General features: G+C 40.7%; 1 long non-coding RNA gene across 1 annotated transcript in view; it reads left to right on the plus strand.

Moving 5' to 3' along the window:
- The window catches only part of LOC138990500 (uncharacterized), a 33,330-nt gene extending 12,890 nt beyond the window's left edge, over positions 1-20,440 (plus strand). The window contains exons 3-5 of the long non-coding RNA XR_011466642.1: positions 5,394-5,455; positions 5,981-6,145; positions 20,112-20,440. This is a non-coding gene — a long non-coding RNA (uncharacterized lncRNA). The remainder of the gene's footprint in view (positions 1-5,393; positions 5,456-5,980; positions 6,146-20,111) is intronic.
- Positions 20,441-21,360: the final 920 nt, after the last annotated feature.

Genomic DNA, 21,360 nt, shown 5'->3' on the forward strand with positions numbered 1-21,360 from the left:
GCCTACCACTTGCAAGGGGCATTCATGGAGACCACTGGTGACTGATTCCCCAGAGCAGGCCTGCCCACTGAAGCACACAGCTACGCAGAGGAGAGTAGAAACTTTGACAAAGCTGTGTTGTTAGAAAAGAGAAGGGAGATGGCCAGGGTAGGAGCCGACAGTTTCTGCTGCCTTGTCTTTGTGATTTAACATATATATATATATTTCCCCACAGCAGTAAATGATTTTGGAAATGTGATTTCAACCAAAAATATAATTGCATAAAAACATCAGAGTTTATTTAACAAGTTCCCTGTTGAATTAGGGCAATTCAAATCTTCACTATTGTTAATCACTCAGTGTTTTGTCCTAAGACTATCGTATTCATGTTTGTAAACACATTACCTTGAAAAATGCTATTTCTCTTACTGAAATAAGTATTACCATGGACAGGTGCCTTTAGTTTTTCAAGAAAAAAAAAAAAACATATGTACAATTTATATTATACATGCAGACTTTGGTAACCTTTACTACCAGTTCCTATGTTGACTCTCCCTCAAACTAGAAGAGCTCTTGGCCAATTTATTTTGACAAAATGTTTACTGACGATGTTGCCAAGCCCCATAAAATGAGTAAGACCTAATCTCTGTCTTTCCGAGCTTAGAATTCACTAGAGTTTTTCCCCAGTTAACCCTCAGCAGGTAGCGGTCTTTCGATGATCAGAACTGCCTGATTTATGTATGTATTTAATATTTCTTGAGCATCTGTTACTTGCCAGGTCCTGTCCTAGGACGGAGGAGTGTGATGCCCTCGTGGAACTCGGTAGCATCCAGAGGCACTGAGGAAGTAGTCTAAGTGGACCTTTTGTAGTTGCTCCTCCCACCCATTGTTCTCAGGCCCTTTGCTCTCCGAAAGGAAACATCTGGCCTCCCTCTCTTTTTCTGAATACTTTTGAGGGAGGAGATTCATGTATATTTTCTCGATTCTGGCCTTGTCACTGATGTCATAGATAATGTAGCTTTCTCAACAAAGGGTTCAGCCAGAAATTTTAATTTGACAGACTTTGTTTCCTGATGCAGTCCACAGCAAACAAACAAGGCAGGAAGTGCTCACAATGAACTTGGCTGGTTGCTGCCAACCGCCGGGGAGAACTGGAATCCTGCTGACCCAGTGAGCTAACTGCATTCTCTCCTGGGACCCTGGACCTACTAGGGCAGTGAGAGGCCACAGAGCACTGGGCTCTGACTTGGCACTTCCGTTCAGTTTAGAATTTTTCAAGACAAAATTTCATGCTTAAACACAAATAGTTCTGCAGTTGCCCGGTGAACATGTCTTTGTTTGTTGTTTTAGTTTTACTGAAATATAGTTGACTTACAATGTTGTATTTAATTTCTGCTGTACAGCAAAGTGACTCAGTTATACACACACACATATATATAGGACGTTATTGTTAATTCATTCTATATATAATAGCTTGCATCTGCTAATCCCAAACTCATCTTTCTCTCTCCCATCCTCCCATCCTTGGCAACCCAAGTCTGTTCTCTATGTCTGTGAGCCTGTTTTTGCTTTGTAAATATGTTCATTTGTATTTTTTCTTAGATTCCACATATAAGTGATATCCCATGGTATTTGAACTTGGTTTTTAAAAAAGATATAAGCATTTCATTTTTACCAAAATAAAATAATAAGAATCTTTCTACCTTTTTGTGGTCCATCTAAACTGATGCAGTTAATAAATTCCTTTTTTGACTCAGGGACTTGATTCATAGACTGTTAAAGAGTTAGAAGGACTTTGGAAATGATCATGTCTAACGATGGGTGAGCCTGGCTGTCCACCCAAACAACATGGGGAGGTTTTAACAGTATAGTTTCCCAGGCCCCACATGGACCAAATGAGTTAGATTCTCAGGGCATCATCAGGTCCAGGTGCCAGAAACATTGGTCAAACCTCAGGTTTCACAGATGAGGAATTATCCGCCAAAGATTGATGGAGTCATAAATCATGTCATCAGAATTGAGACTTTCTTTTTTTTTTTAAACTCAAACATCAACTTCTTTCTTTAGTTTATTACCCGAGCAAAGAGGCTACCCTTGAATCTTTCTAAGGAGATGGGGAGAGGTCAGTAAATGAACAGCAGGGGCAGAAAAAGCAGGCGAGCCAGGGGGGCTGCAGAGTCATCTGCGAGATGGCAAAAACCACAGGAGAGAGGACAAGGGCGAGCTGAGCGGCAAGGCGTTCCTGCTGCAGGAGCAAGCCTGCTCCCGGCGACACCCCTCCTTTCCTGCGCAGACTGGAGCCCGCTGGGAGGGGCTGAGGACTGCGGTGAGCGCTGCAGTGTCGGCTTGCAGAGCAGAGCCGCCCCACGCGGTGATGCGGGAGCAGGATCTGACTCAGGGTGAGGTAACGCTGACTCAGGGGCCGCGCTCTGCACACACAGCTCGCTGCCGGCGCTCCCCACCCCGCAGGCAGGGAAGAGCTAGAGGGTCAAGGTAGCAGACACACATCAGCTGAAGCCCAGGCTGCTCTTTTCTGCTCAATGCAGATAAATACAGCAAAAGTGGCATGATACAGCTTTTTAGTAGAAAGACAGCAAAGGTTGATTTTTTTTTTAATGATATATATTTTAAAAGGAATATAATCCGCTGAGACTGAGTTCTCCATAAGATGCCTTTATTGAGAGGATCTGGTAGCTCAGCGGTAAAGAATCTGCCTGCAATGCGGGAGAGGCAGGTTCAATCCTTGGGTCGGGAAGATCCCCGGAGAAGGAAATGGCAACCCACTCCAGTATTCTTGCCTGGAGAATCCCATGGACACAGGAGCCTGGAGGACTACAGTCAATGGGGTTGCAAAAAAGCCTGACACAACTTAGTGACTAGAGCACCACCACCGTTTACTGAGGCCCTACTGTGCAGAAGGCAGTGTTCCAGGTGTTAGCTTCTGGAACTTACATTCTTAGAACTGAAATCATAAATGTCTTTCAGAAACAAATACATAAATGGTTTCTTTTCCTTGGAGTAACAGCTTCCTGGTGGCTTTTGTTTTTGTTTTTTGAGGTCTGCTTCTTTTCGTATTTAAGAGAGCAGCAATTTAATCAAATGAGAAGACCTAAAATAAAGATTGTGACATCCTAGCAAATACAAAGTATTAGGTTAATTTTGCTCTTTCGTAGCATGTTAGATGGAACTCCACAAAGCCACACATTATTATGAAAAGCAAAATTTTGTAAAGTCTGACCAAGAATCAAAATCCATAAACTATAACATAGTTTATATTATATTTGGATTATATAGTATAATCCACAAACTATAACTCCACATTTTTTTACTCTTGTGTCAACCTAAAAAGTACTGATATATAATTGTAGCAATATCACCAATAGCTATAATTTATCGAACACTGTGTGCCAAACATTGTTCATTTAAAACACTTAATCTTTACCATAAGCTTTGGAGGCAGGTCTTTTTACAGACGTGATAACTGAAGCACAGAGAGGTTAAGAAACATGTGTAAGAGGGGCTTCCCTGGTGGTCCAGTGGCTAAGACTCTGCGCTGTCAATGCTGGGGGCGTGGGTTCCATCCCCGGTCAGGGAACTAGATCCCACATGCTGCAACTAAAGGTCCTGCATGCCTCAACTAAGACCGGGTGCAGTCAAATAAATAAATTAACATAAAAAAAAAGAAACAGGTCTAAGATTACACTGTTCTTTTAACTTTTTATTTTGTATTGGAGTCTAACCGATTAACAGTGCTGTGATAGTTTCAGGTGGAGAGCCAAGGGACTCAGCCACACATATACATGTGTCCATTGTCCCCAAACTCCCCTCCCATCCAGGCTTACAGATGACATTGAGCAGAGATCCCTGTGCCATACAGCAGGGATCTGTAACAGTTGGTTATCCATTTTAGATATAGCAGTGTACACATGTCGATCCCAAACTCACTTCTCTTCCCCCCATCCTCCCCCCCTCACCCCCAGCACCTAAAATGACATAGCTCTTAAACCAAATTCAAAGCCAGTTAGTTTGATGCCCAAGCCCCTGTTATTCACAAACAAGCTTTGGTGCCTCCCCAGATATCCTCATGAATTGATCGCATTGTAAGTGGGAAGAGCAGAGCACAGTGGTTAAATGCCAGGGCTTTGATGTCAGGCACATCCTCTGCATCCTGGCTCTGCTGCTGCCTGGGCAAACAATGCCTGCCTCACTGAGTTGTCCTGGGAGCACAGGATAATTCGTGTTAAGCAGATAAATCAGTTCTTGGCTTTTGGCTCTCAGTTCATGCTGACCATAATAACTGTGGTCAAAAAGATGATGGTGGTGACTATACAGGAGCCAAAACCTTGGCTTTGGTATGTAATCTCCTTTTTGTAGTTCAGGCCTTCAAATTCTGAAGTTTGAGTTTGTGAATCTCTTAAAATTAATGACAAATTATCATCAGATTGTTGGTTTGTTTCTTAACTCATCATCACCATTATCAAATTGGGAGGTAGCAGAGTGTTATTGTAAAGAGCAGGAAATTTGAAGCCAGGAGAAGGTGTAAATCTTTATTCTGACACTTACATGATGTGAAAGTTTGGACTAATCATTAAATGTCTAAACCCATATTTCGCAAGCTGTTGAAGGAAAGGAGCAATTTTTTCTTTCCCTTCCTCTCTTTTTCTTTCTTTCCTTCCTTCATCCCTACCTCTTTCCATCTCCCCTTTCTTCCTTCTTTCCTTCCTTCCTTTCTTTCTGGTTGTTTCAAATCTCTTATGGACCAATCCCTTTGCAAAATATGATAGAAATTGCTGCTGCTGCTGCTTAGTCACTTCAGTCATGTCTGACTCTGTGCGACCCCATAGACGGCAGCCCACCAGGCTCCCCTATCCGTGGGATTCTCCAGGCAAGAACACTGGAGTGGGTTGCTATTTCCTTCTCCAATGCATGAAAGTAAAAAGTGAAAGTGAAGTCACTTAGTCATGTCCGACTCTTAGCGACTCCATGGACTGCAGCCTACCAGGCTCCTCCGTCCATGGGATTTTCCAGGCAAGAGTACTGACGTTGTTGCCATTGCCTTCTCTGAGAAATATCTAGCAATGTACAATTCTACAAACCTAAATGATCTCAATTTCTGTTCTAACCTCGCTGAGGAGATTAACAGATACAAACTACTTTAAGCTTTGATTTCATAATCTATAAAACTGGGACCCTACTACTTACTTCATGTGATTGTTATAAAAAATTAAGTGAAATAATGTGGATAAAATGCTTGCCTCAGGGGTAGGGGGCACTGAAGAATTGGGAGCCCTTAGGAGCGCCTATTCTTGGCCCACACCAGGAACAAGGACATGAGAAAGGGCTGTGAAAGGCATCTCAAGTATTCATAGCTGAGTCTCATATGAATCTATTTTTTCCCCTATCTCTCTGTGCAGCTGAGTTGTTCCTTGGGAGATATATTCCACAACTGCAGTGTTCTTGGTGATGTTTTAAAAAGGTAAGTGACCAGCCTGGGCTAATCCTTGAGTCAGGCCAAAGGCCTGTGCCCTCTGAACTCAGCCCACGGTTCCATCTTGCTCAATATAAGGATAACCCTAGAACATCACTAGAGAGAAGCAGTGTGGACCTCACATGCGTGTCTGGAAGTGGGTGCATTATGGCCAGGATTTTGGTAGTGGCTCAGAAGTGAAAGAGCTCTGCTTGTAATGCCCAGTTAAATTAACCTGAGAAAACACTGTTAAATAACATGTTTACTAACTGGATAATTACTCTGTTGGGCTGCCCTGGTGGCTCAGTGGTAGAGAATTTGCTTGCCAGTGCAGGAGGCACAAGTTTGATCGCTGGGTAGAGAAGATCCCCTGGAGAAGGAAATGGCAAGCCACTCCAGTTTTCTTGCCTGGGAAATCCCATGGACAGAGGAGCCTGGCGGGCTATGGTCCATGGGTTCATAAAGAGTTGGACACGACTGAGCAGCTAAACAACAACAATGATTACTCTGTTGTTATCATCCATTTGGTTTTAGAAATGGGATGAACAGAGTTCCCAGTGGAGCTGAGAGAGGAGCTGGATTTGCCCTGGAATGCTATCCACCAGGACAATTCCCATAATCTAGAGTGTACCATACAGGAAGCATGGCTGAGTCACAGACATGGCCATCAACAATCTCCAGGACTCATTCGAAGACTTGGTGAGTATCTTAGTGATTAAATCATGATGCTGACAAGAGACAGGATGATGTCTTCTTGGTCATGGTATTTAACTGAGCCTGACACAAGTTGCAATCAAAGCCCCAGAAACATAAATAGGAAGATGACAAACATCTCCAAGTTTTGTTTGATGATTCTAGCCCTGAGTAATATCCTCAAAATCATGAAGGCAAGTGGCCTCATGAAAACAGCAGTTGAGGTATGTCTAAAACATCAGAGTAAAAGTAAGTTCTCAGAATCCAGATTTATATCAACTTTAAATTTATATCAAGCTATATCTGATAATAAACATGAAATATTACTTAATATAGTAGGGTATATTGCATTAATAAATATTTAAAGTACTTTCCATAGATTATATCAGGTAAGACATCCTAATGTAAATATTACTTTATCTTTCACTGGGACTTGGGAAGCTACAATACTGAAAAGCATCTGAAAGATAATCTCTCTGTTGGATAAGACACACCTGAGAAAACTTCCATGTGAAGCCTCAAATGAAAATAAGCTAATGGAGAAAAAAGATGCGACAGTCAAATAAAAAGCCAAAATTCGTCAGTTCAGAGACAGGAAAAATCAATACATTGAATGTCATATGGTCTAAAATGCTGGAAATATTGTGACACAGATCACTGTTCACTAGATGAGTTGGCATTGTCTAAGGTCTCAAAGTCAGCTTGGTCAAAAAGCAGGTAGGTAAAAGTCATGAGGAGAGAGGACTGGGGAGAAGAAATATTTTAGCCTCTAAAACAACTCAGTCACGGCAAAGGGAACATTGATGGAATAATATGTAAAGCAGTATAAGCAAAGGAAAATAAAGCACGTGGAGGCAGGCAATGTTAGGTGTTTAAGAGCTTTTAGTCACACAAGTCAGGGTTGAAATCTTTGAATAAAGTGGGGATGACAGCGTCACCTTTACAGATTTAATGAGACAACATTTGAAAAGGGTTTGGCAAATTCCTAACATCTATTCTGGGTTAGAGATTTTTTTTTTAATTGAAGTATAGTTAATTAATAGCAATCTCAAAAAAGACAGAATGATCTCTGTTCGTTTCCAAGGCAAACCATTCAATATCACAGTAATCCAAGTCTATGCCTCAGCCAGTAACGCTGAAGAAGCTGAAGTTAATGGTTCTATGAAGACCTACAAGACCTTTTAGAACGAACACCCAAAAAAGATGTCCTTTTCCTTATAGGGGACTGGAATGCAAAAGTAGGAAGTCAAGAAACACCTAGAGTAACAGGCAAATTTGGCCTTGGAATACGGAATGAAGCAGGGCAAAGACTAATAGAGTTTTGCCAAGAAACTGCACTGGTCATGGCAAACACCCTCTTCCAACAACACAAGAGAAGACTCTACACATGGACATCACCAGATGGTCAACACCAAAATCAGATTGATTATATTCTTTGCAGCCAAAGACAGAGAAGTTCTATACAGTCAGCAAAAACAAGACCAGGAGCTGACTGTGGCTCAGTTCATGAACTCCTTATTGCCAGATTCAGACTTAAATTGAAGAAAGTAAGGAAAACCACTAGACCATTCAGATATGACCTAAATCAAATGCCTTATGATTATACAGTGGAACCAAGAAATAGATTTAAGGAACTAGATCTGATAGAGTGCCTGATGAACTATGGATGGAGGTTTGTGACATTGTACAGGAGACAGGGATCAAGACCATCCCCATGGAAAAAAAAATGCAAAAAAGCAAAATGGCTGTCTGGGGAGGGCTTAAAAATAGCTGTGAAAAGAAGAGAAGGGAAAAGGAAAGGCGAAAAGGAAAGATATAAGCATCTGAATGCAGAATTCCAAAGAATAGCAAGGAGACATAAGAAAGCCTTCCTCAGCAATCAGTGCAAAGAAATAGAGGAAAACAACAGAATGGCAAAGACTAGAGATCTCTTCAAGAAAATTAGAGATACCAAGGGAACATTTCATGCAAAGATGGGCTCGATAAAGGACAGAAATGGTATGGACCCAACAGAAGCAGAAGATATAAAGAAGAGATCACAAGAATATACAGAACAACTGTACAAAAAAGATCTTCACGACCCAGATAATCACGATGGTGTGATCACTGACTTAGAGCCAGACATCCTGGAATGTGAAGTCAAGTGGGCCTTAGAAAGCATCACTACGAACAAAGCTAGTGGAGGTGATAGAATTCCAGTTGAGCTATTCCAAATCCTGAAAGATGATGCTGTGAAAGTGCTGCACTCAATATGCCAGCAAATCTGGAAAACTCAGCAGTGGCCACAGGACTGGAAAAGTTCAGTTTTCATTCCAATCCCAAAGAAAGGCAATGCCAAAGAATGCTCAAATTACCGCACAATTGCACTCATCTCACATGTTAGTAAAGTAATGCTCAAAATTCTCCAAGCCAGGCTTCAGCAATATGTGAACCGTGAACTTCCTGATGTTCAAGCTGGTTTTAGAAAAGGCAGAGGAACCAGAGATCAAATGGCCAACATCCGCTGGATCATGGAAAAAGCAAGAGAGTTCCAGAAAAATCTATTTCTACTTTATTGACCATGCCAAAGCCTTTGACTGTGTGGATCGCAATTAACTGTGGAAAATTCTGAAAGAGATGGGAATACCAGACCACCTGACCTGCCTCTTGAGAAATTTGTATGCAGGTCAGGAAGCAACAGTTAGAACTGGACATGGAACAACAGACTGGTTCCAAATAGGAAAAGGAGTATATCAAGGCTGTATATTGTCACCCTGCTTATTTAACTTGTATGTAGAGTACATCATGAGAAACACTGGGCTGGAAGAAGCACAAGCTGGAATCAAGATTGCTTGGAGAAATATCAATAACCTCAGATATGCAGATGACACCACCCTTATGGCAGAAAGTGAAGAGAAACTAAAAAGCCTCTTGATGAAAGTGAAAGAGGAGAGTGAAAAAGTTGGCTTAAAGCTCAACATTCAGAAAACGAAGATCATGGCATCTGGTCCCATCACGTCATGGGAAATAGATGGGGAAACAGTGGAAATAGTGTCAGACTTTATTTTTTGGTGCTCCAAAATCACTGCAGATGGTGACTGCAGCCATGAAATTAAAAGACGCTTACTCCTTGGAAGGGAAGTTATGACCAACCTAGATAGCATATTCAAAAGCAGAGACATTACTTTGCCAACAAAGGTCCGTCTAGTCAAGGCTATGGTTTTTCCAGTGGTCATGTATGGATGTGAGAGTTGGACTGTGAAGAAAGCTGAGTGGTGAAGAATTGATGCTTTTGAACTGTGGTGTTGGAGAAGACTCTTGAGAGTCCCTTGGACTGCAAGGAGATCCAACCAGTCCATTCTGAAGGAGATCAGCCCTGGGATTTCTTTGGAAGGAATGATGCTGAAGCTGAGACTCCAGTACTTTGGCCAACTCATGCAAAGAGTTGACTCATTGGAAAAGACTCTGATGTTGGGAGGGATTGGGGACAGGAGGAGAAGGGGACGACAGAGGATGAGATGGCTGGATGGCATCACTGACTCAACGGACGTGCGTTTGAGTGCACTCCGGGAGTTGGTGATGGACAGGGAGGCCTGGCGTGCGATTCAGGGGGTCGCAAAGAGTCAGACACGACTGAGCAACTGAACTGAACTGATAGTTAATTTACAATGTTGTGGTACTTTCAGGTGTATAGCAAAGTTATTCAATTATATATATATATATATATATTTTTCAGATTATTTACCATTATAGGTTATTACAAGAAACTGAGTGAAGTGCCCTGAGCATACTGATGCAAGGACATACCTATGTCCTTGTTATTTATCCATTTTATACATAGTAGTGTGTATATGTTAATCACAAACTACTAATTTACCCCTGCCCCCTCTCCTTTGGTAACCATAAGTTTGTTTTCTATATCTGTGAAGAGAGCTATTGTTAAGAGCAATAATAATAATAAAGTAAAAACAATGATTCAACAGTATGTGAACCAAGAACTTCCAGATGCACAAGCTGGATTTAGAAAAGGCAAAGGAACCAGAGATCAAATCGTCAATATCTGTTGGAGCGTAGAAAAAGCAAGTGAATTCCAGGAAAAAATCTACTTCTGCTTCATTGACTACATTAAAGCCTTTGACTGTATGGATCACAAAAAACTGGAAAATTCTTTAAAAAATGGGGATGCCAGACCAGACCACCTTCCATGCCTCCTGAGAAACCTGTATACAGGTCAAGAAGCAATAGTTAGGACCAGACATGGAACAATGGAGTGGTTCAAAACTGGGAAAGGAGTACGTCAAAGCTGTATATTGTCACCCTGCTTATTTAACTCATATGCAGAGTACATCATGCAAAATGCTGTACTAGATGAAGCTCAAGCTGGAATCAAGATAGCTGGGAGAATATCAATAACCTCAGATAACACCACTCTAATGGCAGAAAGCAAAGAGGAACTAAAGAGCCTCTTGATGAAGGTTAAAGTGGAGAGTGAAAAAGCTGGCTTAAAACTCAACATTCAAACAATGAAGATCATAGCATCCAGTCCATCACTTCATGGCAAACAGATGAGGAAAAAATGGAAACAGTGACAGACTTTAATTTCTTGGGCTCCAAATCCACTGTGGATGGTGACTGCAGCCATGAAATTAAAAGACAGTTGCTCCTTGGAAGAAAAGCTATGACAAACTTAGCATAATAAAAAGCAGAGACATCACTTTACTGACAAAGTTCCATCTAGTCAAAGCTATGGTTTTTCCAGTAGTCATGTATGGATGTGAGAGTTGGACCATAAAGAAGGCTGGGCAATGAAGAATTGATGCTTTCAAACTGTGGTGCTGGAGAAGACTCTTCAGAGTCCCTTGGACAACAAGGAGATCAAACCAGTATATCCTAAAGGAAAGCAACCCTAAATATTCATTGGAAAGACTGATGCTGAAGCTGAAGCTCCAATACTTTGGCCACCTGATACAGAGAACTGACTCATTGGAAAAGACCCTGATGCTGGGAAAGATTGAAGGCAGGAGGAGAAGGGGATGACAGAGGATGAGATGGTTGGATGGCGTCACCGACTCAATGGACATGAGTTTGAGCAAACTTGTGAAGACAGGGAGATTGTGAAAGACAGGGAAGCCTGGTGTGCTGCAGTCCATAGGGTGCAAAGAGTTGGACACAACTGAGTGAGCAACAAGAACAAAAACACGGATTAGGGGCTAGTACACTCATTGTTCATCTGCCAGTCCACCAAGATAGGAACATTTTCTAAAACCTCAAGATAATAATAAAGTATCATTTATTTTTAAATTTACATAGCTCTCTCAAAGGGAAAATCTAATTGTGAGTGGGAAGTGGAGATAAATTTGGCAAATTCAAAATGGACCTATTTGATTTGATTTGCAAATTGGAGTGAAATAAATACTCTAAGGGTTAATTTCAAGTGAGATAATAATATCCATTAGGGCTTCAATTATCACTATTTTTTATGTTTTTTTGGCTGTGCTGCATGGCTTGCATGATCTTAGTTCCCTGACCAGGGATTGAACCCAGGCCCTGCCAGTGGAAGTGCCAAGTCCTAACCACTGGACTGCTAGGGAAGTCCCAGGGCTTCAGTTATTTATTTAGTGAGGCACCAAGTATTTTAGGTGACACTCTATTACTATTTTTTAAATTGGGGTTTAATTGCTTTACAGTGTTGTTTTAGTTTTTACTGTAGGTCCAAGTGAATCAGCTGTAGGTGTACATATATCCTCTCCCTGTTGGCGCTCCTCCCCGCCCCCACATTACTATTTAACCTTTAAACATTACTCTTTAAAAATAAATATCTCTACAGAATAACTGGTCTAGCTTTTTCAACAAGTTGGTAGCTTGAAGGGGGAAAATGGAGAGGAATTACTGCATAGACCATAAAAGACTTACAGGACATGGTAATTACAAGCAATAAAGGATATTTGGGGATCTTATTTAAACTAACCAACTGTAAAAATATACATTTTTTGAGATAACTGGCAAATTTGATTGTGGTTTGGTTATGAGGTAAAGGGGAAAATTTCACTATTATTGGGTGTAATAATGGTATTGTGACTATGCAAAGAAAATGCCCATATTTTCAAAACTTTGCACCAAAGAAGGTGTATGAACTGAGTTCTCAACAGTTGGATTTTGCTTCCAAATACTTCCAAAAAGGGAAAATCAGGGATAGGTGGAACAGAGGCAGCAGAAGCCTGATAACTCCGTTGATAAGGTGAAAGTACACTGAACTCTTTTTGCTACTTTAAATGTGCTTCAAATTTTAAATCATAAACTCATGAAATGTAAAGCACTTAAACATCAGGCAGTTAATGTTCTCTTGGAAATAACTCCAGAACTCCATTTGTTCATATTTACTTCTATTTTTTTTTGAGATAGATTATAACATTTCCCTACACTATATCAGGAGGAATACAATGAAATAATTTGGAATTTACAGTACTGAGAATATCAGAACCTCATTAAAAAAACATTAAAAAAAATCTACAGATGCCCTGATATTATCAGGAAATGTGGCTAATCTCTAAGTAAGTTTATGTACTCTGAGAAGCTCAACTAAGATTTTGAAGGTATTTGCTTCACAATGATGTGGATAATTGGTAAAATGTATTTTTATTTCAAGTAGAATAAATCAGGCTATCTAATCTATTCTTTTGGATTAAATTAAATTCATTTTACACATCCATGTATTAAAACAATCCAAAGAAGATATTAAAAGCTGGGATCCTAAAGTTCATTTCTGGTTTGAAAATTTGGGGGACAGTCCTCTCCTTGGCCTGGGAACAAACCTCTCAACGCTTCTAATTAATTCCAGAGTCCCTTCCTAGAAAGAAATCATCCACAACACCTTAGAAGTGTGTTATATTCTGCTTCTGTTTGTATATGGGTGTGTGTGTGCAATGTTTGTCTCCAACCTGAATCTAGCCCAGACCTCTTTTGCAGTCTCTGAGTAATGATGAGGTCTGGGGGGAGTTCTGAAGTCAGAACCACAGACCTCAAGTTTGAGCGACTCTGTGAAAGTTCACTGTTCTTCCTCGGTCCTTTCATGCAGAAGTATCACCTCTAACCTTCCAGCCCTTTGACCTTCACCATCCTGCGTCTCTTCTGCCTTTGTTCGGTGTTGCCTGTTGTCCCTTTCATTTCCTTTCTCCGGCATGACTCAGGTACTCTTTGCTGCCCCATCTCCAGCCTTACTTTTGGAACAATTTCTCTGCTCCTTATGTTTGACTTTCAAATCTTCCAAGTTTCATAAACTGCAAAAGAGCTATTAGTCCATATTTCTGGGCAAGAAAACATATCAGAAATCCTCTAAGGAGAAGGAAACTAACTCTGAAGATTGCACCTTCTAAGTGAACCTAGTATAAGATCCATAAAAGGCTTTCAATACCTTTATAAATAACTAGAATTGCTGTGGACTAATAAGCTGTAAGAGTTTAAAACCTTCTATCAACAATTTACTAGGAAAACACTACTCACAGAAAAAGATTTATCATGAAATTTAGAGTTGAAAAAATTTTAAATTCTAGACTGGCAATGTCACAAGCTCAAAAGCAAACTGTAACTCTATTTGTAGCTAGAGGCAGTGTTGTCATATAATACAAATGGTATTAAGATTACAGGGGAGAAAAAAAAGAGAAAAGGGAATTTATTTTCAGTGAGCTGCAGGAAGTTCAAAATTTCAAAATATAAGTACACATATCCAACTCGACACTGTCAACATCAAAATCTAATCAAAATGGAATGGTAGCAAAAACTGCTTCCTTCCCATTTATTTTTGCATAACATCCTGATTGACCAGCTGCAAGCATTTTAACATGCTTGAGATGGCGGCTTTAATTTACATCACAGGCTGTCTCCAATTAGTCATCCTGCTGTAAAAGCTGTGGCCTCGAGTAATCTTTTATGGCAATACCATTAAGTGTTTCTTGTAACGTCTGAGAAAAAGCAACTTTCTGCTTTGTCAGCCTAGCTGCTAGCCCCATTTTTTCCTCTTTAACAGCCTATGGAAAAGTGCACCCACAGCTCTGAAAAGCTAGTCTAGTCTAGTCTAGAGAAAGATAAGAAATGACATAGCATGTTCCTCAGGCTTCAGGTATGAATGAGCTAAACTGTTTAGTGGCAAATAAAAATATAGCCTGAGATCTTTTGTAAAGATCTCCAGAGATGATTAGGCAATGACTAATTCCCACTCAACAGTTTTTCGTCTTATTTAACCTGGATCCAAGGGCCGAGGGTACATTACACTTCTCCACTGAGAGGCAGGAGAGCTGGACTTCCCCTTGGTGGGACTGAGGTGCAGTTGGATTTCGTGGCGTGTGTTGTCTGAGATGGTCTGGCTATGCCAGCAGGGCTGGAGCACTTCATGGTCCTCCAGTGTGTGGTGTTTTCTGTTCACAGACACACAAAACCCCCTGCAGGTCAGTCAGCCCTGAAGCTCTGTCTCTCACTTCAGCGATTTTACCCTGACTTGAATGCTCACTTTTACTGCTTCCTCACAGAACTGCCTCCTACCACCCACCCACCCACCTTTTACACTGAGCTACTTAATTTAGTGCAAACTTCCATTTTCTGTCTCAGAGCTATCACTTTTGAGACCTCCTCATTCTCACAACCACCAAGAGTTGAATTTTTTTTCCCTTTACAGACGGGAGATTTTGTCACCCCAAACCAAGTATTTTTGCTTTTGATTTAGATTACTCTTTTCAATGGCAGAGAACTTTCAGGCTGTGTTGAGCTGTGGCTGCTGACTCAGTCCTTGACATGGGCCTACAGGTATGCTAATCACACCTCAGCAAAGGTGCCAGTGACTCTAGTTTCTACTCCAGTTGCTACAACTAGTGAAAACTACATTTAAACTGCGAGCACCAACCAGTGACTTCTGATAGCTCTGGGGTCAGATTCTCCTCGTGGCTTAGGCCGGCTCAGAGCTGCAAAGACTACCATCCCACCCACTCTATTGTGTTCTCCTCCTGTTTTTCTCTCCTCTCTCTGATTTTTTGCTTCTGGGTTTGGCAACCCACTCCAGTATTCATGTCTGGAGAATCCCATGGATAGAGGACCCTGGAAGGGTACAGTCTGTGGAGTCGCAAAAGAGTTGGACACAACTGAGTGACTAACATCTCTACTATTAATCTCTTTAAACCCTGCTCCTCCCACGCCTGTTTTGGTCAGTAGGGTGTGGGTCCCCAGGTGCACTAGGGCAGGGTTAACATTTTTCAGAGTGCCACCAAGAGCAAGGTTGAGTGGTCTACTTTACATAATAACCCAGGGGCATTGGAAGGCTAGCCTCAGTAGTAACCAGCCTTTACTTTTCCTGGTTCAAGAACACTATTTGCTCTGTTTTTTTACCCACCTAAGCATTTAGCCTTCCATCTTTAATCTCTCTAAACTTTCCCATTGCTTTGAGGCAATGGGTTGCTTTATACACCATTGGTAGAAGGATCTAAGTGAAAGTTGCTTAGGTGTGTCCAACTCTGTGACCCCATGAACTATACAGTCCATGGAATTCTCCAGGCCAGAATACTAGAGTGGGTAGCCTTTCCCTTCTCCAGGGGATCTTCCCAACCCAGGGATTGAACCCAGGTCTCCCACACTGCAGACAGATTTTTTTACTAGCTGAGCCACAAGGGAAGCCCAGAAGGATCTAAGCAACCCTATAAGTAAATTCTTGAGTGTTAAGGACCCAGAGCAACATCCCAGAGTAGTCAACCCTGCCCAATCAGGTCACTTAGAATTAAGATGCTCACCTGTGTGATCTCCTAAGCTGTTTTAAAAGAAGGGAGCTCAAATAGGTATAAGTACCACTATTTTCATTATAGACAGTTTTTTTTTTTGTTTGTTTGTTTAACTTTTCCATTACATTTACTGTCTCAGCTACTTGATTGTCCATAAAAACCCGAAGAAGAAAATCTTTACATCTCTATTTAATGAGTGAACAAGCTAAGACTCAAAGAGGAGGTATTGAAAATCAGAATTCTATTCCAGGTCTGTCTGACATCAGAGTGCAAGTTTTTGTACTAAATCATGCTATTTTGCAAAATGCAACAGGCAAGGAAAGGATTTTCTGCCCCCAAAACAGCTCATCAGAGTGCTTTGGGGCTCCTCCTCACAGTCTCAAAATGGTATATTCATCCTCATAACTTTGCAGAAACCAGCAGCTTCTATTTTACTTCTCCAGCTGAATACTTTTGGGGAGGATAGGAGAGGGAGGTAGAAATGTAACAAGAGGTAGAAAAAAACATGGATATGGTGTCGAAGATATAGGATTTTTGTTGAAAATAGATTTTGAGGTGTAAGAATGGAATTTCTGAGACTAGATTCAAGTTAATGGTAACTCATCTGTGCAGTTAAAATCTAGGATTCTTCTTGATTAAAACAAGAAGCTTCGGTTGCAGTCTGCAGTCGTGGACTCTCGGCGCTGTCTTCAGGCTGACATTTGTCAGTGGCTGTACGCTATCACTGTTCACTCATCTGTCAAATCTGTAGACAGAAGGTTTTCATCTTAAGTTTATGTAAATTATCTTATGTGACTACTGTCATTTCTTCTTTCTGGGGATTTTTTTTTCCACCAGATTCACTTTCCAATACATCAATCTGCCTTTGATACTGAGTCTGTTTTCCATGATATCAGCAATCCGCACAGATTACCAATAAATGCGTCTCCTCTGTACTGCTGAGGACTGACTATATCTCTGGTGGACTCAGAATTGCTCCTTAAAGGAGGAAATTCAAAGGCTTCTCTGGTGGCTCATTGGTGAAAAGTCTACCTGCCAATGCAGGAGACACGGGTTTGATCCCTGATCTCACATGCCACGGAGCAACTAAACACCTCCACCACAACTACTGAGCCTGTGCTCTAGACCACGGGAGCTGCGGCTACTGCAGCCCACACCCTAGAGCCCATGCTCCACAACAGAGGAGCCACCGCGATGAGAAGCCCTCACCCTGCAACTGGACAGCAGCCCCAGCTTGCTGCAGCTAGAGAAGTCTGCCCAGCAATGAAGACCCAGCAGAGCCAAAAATAAGTAACAATTATTTTTTAAAAAGAAGGAAATTTGACATTTTATAAGACAATTATGGACTAAATTGTAAACATACCTCATTGTCTATATACCACACAGTATCTTCTCTTTTTTCAAAAAAGTGTAATTATAATTCCCCAATATTATTTAATGTCTGTAAGAGTACAATTAGTGCTGTACTAGATCCGCTTCATACTAGAAGCCAAGATATTTGGAAGAATAAGTCTTTTCTGAGGAACATCAGAGTTTATTCTCCTGAAAATGGGGATTTATTTTGAAGTAGGTACTTATTTTCAAAAATAGCTTCCTATTTTTTATGGCTGAGAATCCCAGGGACGGGGGAGCCTGGTGGGCTGCCGCCTATGGGGTCGCACAGAGTCAGACACAACTGAAGCGACTTAGCAGCAGCAGCAGCAGCAGAGATTTTATATTTGGAGAAAAACATGAAGAGATTATGTTTTATAAATGTGTAATTTTAACAAGCTTGAAGTATGACAGTTACCTTCCTTATTTTCATTTTTATCTTCTCTGATTATGGTTAAATTATAATTAAAAGTCTTTCCTGTTTCCATCAATTTGAGGAAAAACAATAGAAAAGATTAAGTGCAGTTGATGAATGTATCCAAGGCACAAAGCTAGAATAAGATTAGAAGGAAATCCAGGAATATAAAGGGAATTTTATTTGTCAAAATGTTGAAACTGTAAAGTGTGTTTTAATTTCTGTATATTGTATAATGTAGTATTTGTAATACAGAGTAATTTGAACCCTGCAGTATGAACATTTAAAAAACACAGAAGTAAAGACTAATATTATGAACTATGATATATATCCCCCTCTTCAACTTTTCAAGATCTTTACTTGTAAAAACCAGGTCAATGGTCCTGTAGAGTATCTCACATTCTGAAGGTTTCTGATGTTTTCTTGTGGTGTCATTTAAATTGTTCCTCTGTCCCCTGCATTTCCTACTAACTTAAAGTGAAGTGAAAGTGAAGTCTCTTAGTCATGTCCGACTCTTTGTGACCCCATGGCCTGTAGCCTACCAGGCTCCTCAGTCTGTGGAATTTTCCAGGCAAGAGTACTGGAGTGGGTTGCCATTTCCTTCTCCAGGGGATCTTCCCGACCCAGGGATTGAACCCACGTCTCCTGCATTGTGGGCAGATGCACTAACTTAAAGTAAGATCTAAATACCTGGTTAGATTCTGTTCTTTTTTTTTCTGCTGAACTATTGCACGGGTGATGCTTTATATTTCACAGTGCATCACGTCAAGAAGCACATGTCTGGTTGACAGAGTTTTAGGGATGCTGAGATGACCTGAGTTCAGGTGGCCCTCCACCAAATTTTACCTGATAGCTTTTAAAAGAATCAATTACATTTAATAGAGATCACCACATAGTTATTTTTTTTTCACTTTTATCATTACTTTTACAGTCATTAGCTTTCATCCTTCTTTAAAGAAGTGCTTTACTTAATCAAATATATCACTTTAGATACTTTGCCACTCAATTCATACAATAAAGTATGGATAAATGCTTAATTCTATTCTAATTCCCAGTTTCCAGAGTAAAGAAGTCAGTACTCTGGCTACCTCCAATGGTGACAAAGATGATTTTCCTTTTTTGTTTTTAATTTTTTTGTTGTTCATTTTTAGACCATTTCTGGGTTTTATTTCTTAAAAATGAACTCATTACAAACACAACAAAAAGGAATAAAATACATAGGAGTAAATCTATCTAAGGAGATAAAAGACCTGTATTTAGAAAATTACAAAATACAAACTAAAGAAATTGAAGACAATACAAACAGATGAAAAGATACACCATGCTCATGGACCACAATCATTAGTAACGTTATTATGACCAAATTACCCAAAAGAATCAGTGCATTTACATCATTGCAGTCATTTTTTTCTCTCCACTCTTCATATTGTCCCATCTCTCTTCAATCTGATTCCTATGTGCTTTGGATGTGATCCAGTTAATCCTGGTAGGTTCTTTGGTTTCAGGTACATATGTATACACACGCACACACACACACACACACACACACACATACAGAGTCTCAATCCATCTTGTACATTCCCTGTTGCAAGTTTGGAATCCATCATTTTCCAAGCACCCGACAGGTGGGGAATTTCCAGTAGACTACAATCTGGATACTAAGGATGATCATTGCTTCTAGGTTACCACTGTTTCTAAGTCTTTTCAGTGTGTAAACTACGAAATAAGCATTTTTAAAGATTGTGTGAAATACAAAACATAAAACTTACCATCTTCACTATTCTTAAGTGGGTGGTGGTTTGGTCACTAAGTCATGTCTAACTCTTGGGACCCCATGGACTCCTCGGTCCATGGAATTTCCCAGGCAAGAATACTGGAGTGGGTTGCCATTTCCATCTCCAGGGGATCTTCCTGAACCGAGGATAAAACCCACGTCTCCTGCACTGGCAAGCAGATTCTTTACTACTGAGCCACCAGGGAAGTCCTTTTAGGTATGTAAGTCAATAGTACTAAGAAATTCACATTGTTGTACAACCAATTTCCTGAATACTCTTTATCTTGCAAAACTGAACTCTATACCCATTTGTTGCTATTTGTAACTCTCCATTTTCCTGGCCCTCAGTCCCTGGCAACCCATTTCCACTTTCTGTCTCTAGGAATTTGACTATTCTAAGTAACTCATATAAGTCAAGTCATATAATATTTGTTTCTTTTGACTGCCTTATTTCACTTAGCTTAACGTCCTCAGGCTCAACTATGTTGTAGTATGTGTCAGAATTCTCTTCCATTTTAAGGCTGAATAATATTCCCATGGCATGTATATACTGTGTTTTGTTTATCCATTCATCCATGGATAGACATTTGGATTGCTTCTCACATTTGACTATTGTGAATAATGCTACTATGGACATAGATGTACAAATATGGTGACTTTGCTTTCAATTGTTAGGTATGTACCCAGAAGTAGAATTGCTGGATCATATGGAAGAGATACCCCAGGTCCAAGGTAAGAGAAACCCAAGTAAGATGGTAGGTGTTGCAAGAGGGCATCAGAGGGCAGACACACTGAAACCATAATCACAGAAAACTAGTCAATCTGATCACATGGACCACAGCCTTGTCTAACTCAGTGAAACTAAGCCAGGCCATGGGGGGCCACCCAAGACGGGCGGGTCATGGTGGAGAGGGCTGACAGAATGTGGTCCACTGGAGAAGGGAATGGCAAACCACTTCAGTATTCTTGCCTTGAGAACCCCATGAACAGTATGAAAAGGCAAAATGATAGGATACTGAAAGAGGAACTCCCCACGTTGGTAGGTGCCCAGTATGCTACTGGAGATCAGTGGAAAAATAACTCCAGAAAGAATGAAGGGATGGAGCCAAAGCAAAAACAATACCCAGTTGTGGATGTGACTGGTGATAGAAGCAAGGTCCAATGCTGTAAAGAGCAATATTGCATAGGAACCTGGAATGTTAGGTTCATGAATCAAGGCAAATTGGAAGTGGTCAAACAGGAGATGGCAAGAGTGAATGTCGACATGCTAGGAATCAGCGTACAAAAATGGACTGGAATGGGTGAATTTAACTCAGATGACCATTATGTCTACTACTGTGGGCAGGAATCCCTCAGAAGAAATGGAATAGCCATCATGGTCAACAAAAGAGTCCGAAATGCAGTACTTGGATGCAATCTCAAAAACGACAGAATGATCTCTGTTCATTTCCAAGGCAAACCATTCAGTATCACAGTAATCCAAGCCAATACCCCAACCAGTAATGCTGAAGAAGGTGAAGTTGAATTGTTCTATGAAGACCTACAAGACCTTTTAGAACTAACACCCAAAAAAGATGTCCTTTTCATTATAGGGGACTGGAATGCAAAAGCAGGAAGTCAAGAAACACCTGGGGTAACAGGCAAATTTGCCTTGGAATACAGAATAAAGCACGGCAAAGGCTAATAGAGTTTTGCCAAGAGAATGCACTGGTCATAGCAAACACCCTCTTCCAACAACACAAGAGAAGACTCTATACATGGACATCACCAGATGGTCAAAACCGAAATAAGACTGATTATATTCTTTGCAGCCAAAGATGGAGAAGTTCTATACAGTCAGCAAAAACAAGACCAGGAGCTGACTATGGCTCAGGTCATGAACTCCTTATTGCCAAATTCAGACTTAAATTGAAGAAAGTAAGGA

Source organism: Bos mutus, chromosome 13 (assembly GCF_027580195.1).
Source record: "Bos mutus isolate GX-2022 chromosome 13, NWIPB_WYAK_1.1, whole genome shotgun sequence".
NCBI classification, from domain to species: domain Eukaryota; kingdom Metazoa; phylum Chordata; class Mammalia; order Artiodactyla; family Bovidae; genus Bos; species Bos mutus.